The sequence below is a fragment of the Grammomys surdaster genome, unplaced genomic scaffold, assembly GCF_004785775.1.
Source record: "Grammomys surdaster isolate TR1022 unplaced genomic scaffold, NIH_TR_1.0 126435, whole genome shotgun sequence".
NCBI lineage: Eukaryota > Metazoa > Chordata > Mammalia > Rodentia > Muridae > Grammomys > Grammomys surdaster.
The window spans coordinates 1-7,129 of record NW_021621227.1 but is presented as its reverse complement, the minus strand read 5'-3'; the positions used below and the strand labels follow the sequence as shown (position 1 = coordinate 7,129).

Below are 7,129 nucleotides of genomic sequence, written 5' to 3'. Positions count from 1 at the left end.
AGAGAGAGAGAGAGAGAGAGAGAGAGAGAGAGAGAGAGAGAGAGAGAGACAGAGACAGAGAGAGACAGAGAGAGAGACAGAGACAGAGAGAGAGAGAGACAGAGAGAGAGAGAGAGAGAGAGACAATGAGAGAACCTAAAAGAATAATGTCTATTTGGGAGAAGTAGAGCACTGTAGGTAAATATGAATAATATAGTAAATTATGGCTGGATTCAAAGAAGCCAAGACAGAAGAGAGCTCTTAAAGGCAAAGAATGAAAAATTGGGACTGGAATGATGGCTCAGAGGTTAAGAGCACTGGCTGTTCATTTAAAGGACCTGAGTTTAAATCCCAGCACCGACAGGACAGCTCACAACTGTCTGTAACTCCAGTTCCAAGAAATTCAACTCCTTCACACAGGCATACATGCAAGCAAAACACCCATGCACATAAAATAAAAATAAAATGAAAACTTAAAAAAGTATCTATTTAAAAGAAGAATGAGAAATTTATGTGGGCTATTTGGACTCAAAATTCATAGATCTGAAGCATGAGTTTGCATCAGTATATTGGTTGAAGGGCTGTCACTAGGCAGATATTCTGTTGGGACAATCTTGACTATAAGGTTGCAGTTTTAGAGAACATTAAAGATAAACCTGTAGAATCTGTGTACATACTGAGGCATGCAACACACATTCGATTCATGAAGAACAGTAGTTCTCAACCTCCCTAGTGCTGTGACCCTTACTACAGTTTCTTACACACTGTGGTGACCCCCAATCATAAAATTATTTTCATTGCTACTTAACAACTGTAATTTTGCTACTGTTATGAATCATGATGTAAATAAACTGTTTTCTGATGGTCTTAGGTGACCCCTGTAAAATGGTCCTTCAACCCCCAAAAGAGTCATGACCTACAGGTTCAGAACCCCTGATGTAGAAGGGCTCTCTCGTGGCACATGTGGTCTTAGGAACTGTATTTATCTCCGGCATCAGGAGTGACTGCTCTCCTTGACTCTGATGTTGGGTGTAAAAAGACCAATTGTATCTCTGTATCAGCATCTCCTCACAGCATCAGTGTGTCCTCTGAGCATGTGACACTCTAAGAATCTTGATATTTTTTTTAATGAGATCTCTTTATGGGACATTACTTTGTGCCAACACTGTTACCAACCCATTTTTCTTTTTAACAGTCTGACAGTGAAGTGTGTTTCAAAGTAGCCTCTGAGTTTTCACTGTAGCTTTTCAGTATTTTGCTTGTCTGGATGTCTGTCTCTCTCTCTCTCTCTCTCTCTCTCTCTCTCTCTCTCTCTCTCTCTCATGCTAATCAATTCAACCAGAACCTGTAAAATTAAAAGAACTCCTCTTCGGGCTTGGGCTTCGGTTCCGGCGACATGGCTAAACGCAAGAAGGTTAGGATCGTCGGGAAATACGGGATTCACTATGGGGCCTCCCTCCGGGAAATGGTGAAGAAAATTGAAATCAGCCAGCATGCCAAGTACACTTGCTCCTTCTATGGCAAGACGAAGATGAAGAGATGAGCTGTTGGCATCTGGCACTGTGGCTCCTGCATGAAAACAGTGGCCGGTGGGGCCTGGACCTACAACACCACCTCTGCAGTCACAGTGAAGTCTGCCATCAGAAGATTGAAGGAACGGAAAGACCAGTAGAAGCCCTACTGCCTGAGACTTGCCTGCCCTGCAATAAACGGGTTAATTTACAGAAAAAAAATTAAAAGAACTTCTTTGAGATCCTATATAAAACAACTCAAGAAACATAAGTTCAGGAGACTTGGAATCCATGTTCTAAAGAAAGCAGGGGAAAGTGGAGATTTGTATGGGCAAACAGTTATGGCTGTGCAGTGCTGGGGAACAGGATCCATGTGACCAATAGAAGACAAAAGAAAGGGATCTACATACCTAATAAAATGTCCATAAAACAGGAGCTGAAGGACTAGAGAGATGGCTCAGAGGTTAAGAGCACTGACTGCTCTTCCAGAGGTCCTGAGTTTAATTCCCAGCAACCACATGATGGCTCACAACCATCTATAATGAGAACTGATGCCATTTTCTGGTGTGACTGAAGACAGCTACAGTGTACTCATATACATAGAATAAATAAATAAATCTTCTTTTCTGTTTTTCTCTCCTTTTTAAATGATTTTCTTTTTTATTTTTTAATTCATTGTTTAATCTTCTTTTACAATCCAGACTTTATACCCCTCCTGTTTATCCTCCAACTGTTCCACAACCCACAACAGCTACAGTGTACTCATATACATAACATAAATAAATAAATCTTAAAACAAAAACAAAAAACAAAAACAGGACCCCAAAACCTACGGATACCAGTTCCAAGTCTCTAGTCGTCTGTCCTGTTCATCTGTTTGTCTCAGACATCCACAGTACAGGGTGGAGGTGACCAAGCTCCCTAAGCAACAACACTGGAAGAGAAGAGGCTCCACTGGTAGCTTCTGGAGCTCCATTTTGAAAAGTGTTCAACTTGGCTTTTATTGTAACCTTACTTTTCACAGAGGATAAACTCTACATTTTGCAAACATGCCACGATCTATTCAGTATCTGTAGGTATTTCACCGTGCAGGTGTTTCCAGATTACTTAGGTCTGTGATATTTGTAGATCACGTGGAGATACGTATGCAGCAGGATCATTGGTAGACATATTAACTGAGATTTCAATACCAGTTTTCTTTTGCTTTGTATCTTTACTTAATGGTTCCATCATGAACATATATTATTAAATAATGCATGATTAAGCAAGCATAGACTAAGTTAAAAACTATCAAAACGACCACTAGATGTATTTAGCTCTGTGGTAAACTGGGTCACTAAACCATGGACTTACTCACCAAATGCTCCAGAACTGCCATCCAGGCTCGTTAGATATTGATGCCCGGATGCAAAAGGAAGGAGTACCCATTTGTTTTATTTTAATGGTGACAAATGTCAGTAATAATACCCTTAAACTGCCTGAGGTCATTGCTGAAAAGTCCCAGGAGTTTACAACTTTCTAGGAAGACATTATAGGATAGAATTGAACTCCTAACACCAAGCATGCCCCAGTTCTCACCTTCTCAGCCCCATCTCCCACAGCTCAGCAAAAGTGCACCTGAAAATCATAGCAGGGCTCCAGACCTTAGCACAACTCACTCCATGATGCAAGTGCCATACAGGTTGTAAAACTCAGCACCTAGACAGTACCACCTGCCAAAACTAAAACACATCCATCAAAATCCATAGTTTTGGAGTCTCAAAACGTACTAGCCTCACTTTCTGGTTTCTGTTTCTGGCTAATTGTTCCTGTTAACTAAAATATGTCAACCCAGAACATGGGTTTTGTACTTAAAAGTCACCCCGAAGAAGGCTTGGGGGCTATACTGGGATCCTGAACATTCATTGTAGTTGCCAAGCAGCTAATAAAGACTTTCTGTTGGCTTAAAGCCATGTCTATCCAGTCTTCTATGGTGAATGCTCCACCACAAAAATGACAATATGCCATTTTCAGTGATGTCTTACTTGATTATAATGTTCTTTTTTACCCAGAAATCAGCTGACTCTCTGAGCTATAGCTCAGATGGAAATTGATGGAGTAATTCTTCCATTCTGTTTAAGGAAACTAATCAAGGTCTTCTGTGTTCACTGATGAATTTCTATTATATTTACTACATTTTTTAAAAAGTGTGTTGTATGGGGGGGGATGTGTGTGTACAGGTGTGCATGTCATGGGACATAGAGAAGTAGAAAACAACCTGCAAGAGTCAGTTCTTTCCATTTACCCTTGAAGGTCATAGGAGTTAAATGTAGGTTGCCAAGGCTTGGTAACAGTCACCTTTACCCACTGAGCTGTTTTGCTGGTTCCCACATGGTATCTTATCTGTTTAGGTGGCTGCTTTCCTTACTAATGCATGTCTCTAGAGTACAGGATTCATATTTATCTTTAGTCTCAGTATGCCATATAATAATCTAGAACTTAGATTTTTTAAAAAAACACTTTAATAATGTGTATGAGTGTGTGCATGCATGCACAAATGCCATAGTGTGCATGTGGAGGTAAATGGGAGAACTTGTGAAAACTGCTTCACTCCTCTCACTAGGTGAGTCCCGGAGATGGAACCCAGGTCCTCAGGCTTGGTGTAAAACATCTTTGCCTACAGAGCCATCTCACTGCTTCCTTATTGTATTTAATAAATTATTCACAAATAAATTAGTAACTAATGATATGACTGTAGAAGATATCTGAGTTAATACCTGACATAAAATATATCAATATCTCATGAGTAAGATGAGATATATTGTCAGTAAAATCTCCAATCTATAACATAAATCTAACTTTCTTGTTTCTTTTTTTGTGTGTTTCTCTAGACTTCAACACAACATATTCTTGAACAGATCAAGAAACTTACAGGTCAGAATGACTCTACTCCTTATTGTTAGCTCAAGGCTGATGTCAGATCAGCTGTGTTTCTGCTTTAAGACTCTGGTCTTTGATAGCATGTGAAAGAAAGCTGAAAAAGAGGGTGTGACTAGAGTAGAGCCATCTTTCTAACATCTTCACTTCCAAAGTCATGCAAACAGCCCCATAACTCCTCCATGGTCCCTTTCCCCATGCTTCTGTGTCCTGTATGTTTTCATGGAAAGCCTAAAGTATGGGAAAGAAACTCGGTGGGTCAGGAGGATGGACAAAGAATACCTACCAAGAGTCTGACAAGGGAGGTCTGTTACCTTTATTCTTCTACTATGGATTCGGGGTAGACATCTTTAAAGAAAAAGATGTATCAGGATCTCTGTGTCTCCCACTGCTACGTTCCCATCCCCATGCTTCTAATGGGGGCACTTCTGGTCCATGATGAAGACAGCAGAGAGTATGGACTTTTAAAACGTTGATAGCTGTTCCATGCCATTAATTAATTTCATGACAGGCATGACTGTTAAATGAAGGGGGTCCTGGTAGATGATATCAGTAGTTACTGTGCTAAATAGTTTCTTTACTCCTATTACCAGATTCACAATTGAAAAACTCCAGGAATAACTTGTTGGAAAGTGATCTGACAAGGTAAGAGTCTGTCTTCAGACTGTCCTACTGACTGTTTCACGTCAACTTGATACAAGCTGGCATCATTTTGGAAGATTACTCCTTCCAGATTGCCCTGTGGGCAAGCCTATGGTGCATTGCCTTAACTGATGATTGATGTGGGAATGCCCAGCTCACTGTGGGTGGTGCCACCCCAGGCTGGTGGTCATAGGTGATAGAAGAAGGCAGGGTGAGAAAGACATGAAAGCAAGCCAGTAAGCAGAGCCTCTGCGTCAGCTCCAGCCTCATGATCCCTGCCCTGAGTTCCTACCCTGACTTCCCTCTGCAATGGAGTATGGAATTGAAAATTGAAAGATGAAACAAACTCTTTAACCCCAAGCATTTTATGGCCATGGTGTTTCATCACAACAATAGAAACCCTAACTAAGACATCACCTTAATTGTAAGTGCTAAACGTATAAAATACCTGGTATTTTCACTTCATTTACTATGATAGCAATGGTCTAATTCCTAAATTAACTTTCTATTCTTATTGGTTAGCTTTCTGGTACTTTGCTATCACTTCAGTTCCACTGACCTACCCTGCTGTGTCCAGTATTTCAGGACTTCCTGTGGGCTGGAACCAGGGCTATATATTATGGTCAATAGACAAGAGCCTTCAACGGATCTCCCAACATCTGGAAAATGCAAGGTGAGGAAAAAGAGTTTCTGAGTAGAGGGTAGAGAAATATTTAAAATAAAAGAAATGAAGGAAGCAAGGAAGGAAGGAAGGAAGGAAGGAAGGAAGGAAGGAAGGAAGGAAGGAGAGTAAAGGGGGAGGGCAAAGAAAAAATGTTGAGTCATAAAGAACTATTTTTTGAGATTTATTTGTATTTTGTGTGTATGAGTATTTTGCATGCATGTATGTCTGTGCACCACATGCATGCCTGGTGCCCACAGAGGACAGAATAGGCCTCTGGTACTGGATCCTGTGGTACTGGAGTTCCTGATGTTTGTGAACCACCATGTGGGTGCTGAGAATCAAACCTGTGTTGAAGTAATTATTTAAAACGGCCGCTGCTCAAGCCGGCTATCTAAGCTGCTGCTACTCTGCCTAGCTCAGCTGCCTTGTTCTGTAGCCAGAGGCCACGTGCACACAGCAGCTAGAAACAGCCAGCAAGAAACACCAGCCCTGCCACCCACATGAAGCCAGCATGGGAGATGGCTCTGCCAATATTCTACACTGTCTCCACAAGGCTGGGTATTCCCCAGAGGATCCTGCCGACCACGTGGGTTCAGGACAAATGAGAGTCTAAATGCTTAGATTATCCAAAGACTTACGTATTTGGTAATGATCAATAACAAGATGCCCACTCAATCAGAGGTGTAACCGAATACCCAACGTAGATATACCAACTACCTTTGACTGCGGGAGACACGTGAACATCTGCCTCCATGTTCCCCTCTCTTGTCTCCTCTCCCTCTCCTAACTTCTCCTCTTCCTTCCCCTCTTCCTCCCCTTCCTCCTCCTCTTCCTTCTCCTCTTCCTCTCCTTACTCCTCCTCTTCCTCTCCTTACTCCTCCCACCTTAGCGCCTCCTACAAACCAGTATCTTCAAGAAGAGCAGTTACTGCTTTTAACTACTGACCCATCTCTCTAATCCCCAAAGCAGTGAGGTTGGTTTTTTTTTTTAATTAACAATAGACTTATTTATTTTTAACTTTTCTTTTCTTCTCTTTTCTTTTCTTTTCTTTTCTTTCTTTCTTTCTTTCTTTCTTCCTTTCTCTTTTTTTTTTTTGGTGCATGTGTTGCACATGTGTGCCATATGTATGTGGAGGTCAAAGGGCAAGCCACGGGTATCAGTTCTTTTCTAACACACAGATCTTAGCAACTGAACTGAACTCAAGTCATCCAGCTTAATGGCAAGTTTAATGGGAGTATGTGTGTGTGTGCGTGTGCATGTATGCATGTGTGTGTGTGTGCATGTTTGTAAAACTTAGGGGTCATTCACTGGATCTGCTCACCTTCTTTTTGAAATAAAGTCTCTCAGTCAGACTCGCTAGTTAGCCTTGACTGGCCAGTGAGCCCCAAGGATGTGCTTGTCTCTGCTTCTCCAACAC

General features: G+C 41.3%; 1 long non-coding RNA gene and 1 pseudogene across 1 annotated transcript; both read left to right on the top strand.

Moving 5' to 3' along the window:
• The first annotated feature begins 1,246 nt into the window (after positions 1–1,246).
• Positions 1,247–2,023, top strand: LOC114614709 (annotated as a pseudogene).
• Positions 2,024–4,350: 2,327 nt separating this feature from the next.
• LOC114614710 lies at positions 4,351–5,721 on the top strand. The gene is made up of 3 exons (XR_003710375.1): positions 4,351–4,403; positions 5,000–5,051; positions 5,626–5,721. It is a non-coding gene; the product is annotated as an uncharacterized LOC114614710 (long non-coding RNA).
• Positions 5,722–7,129: the final 1,408 nt, after the last annotated feature.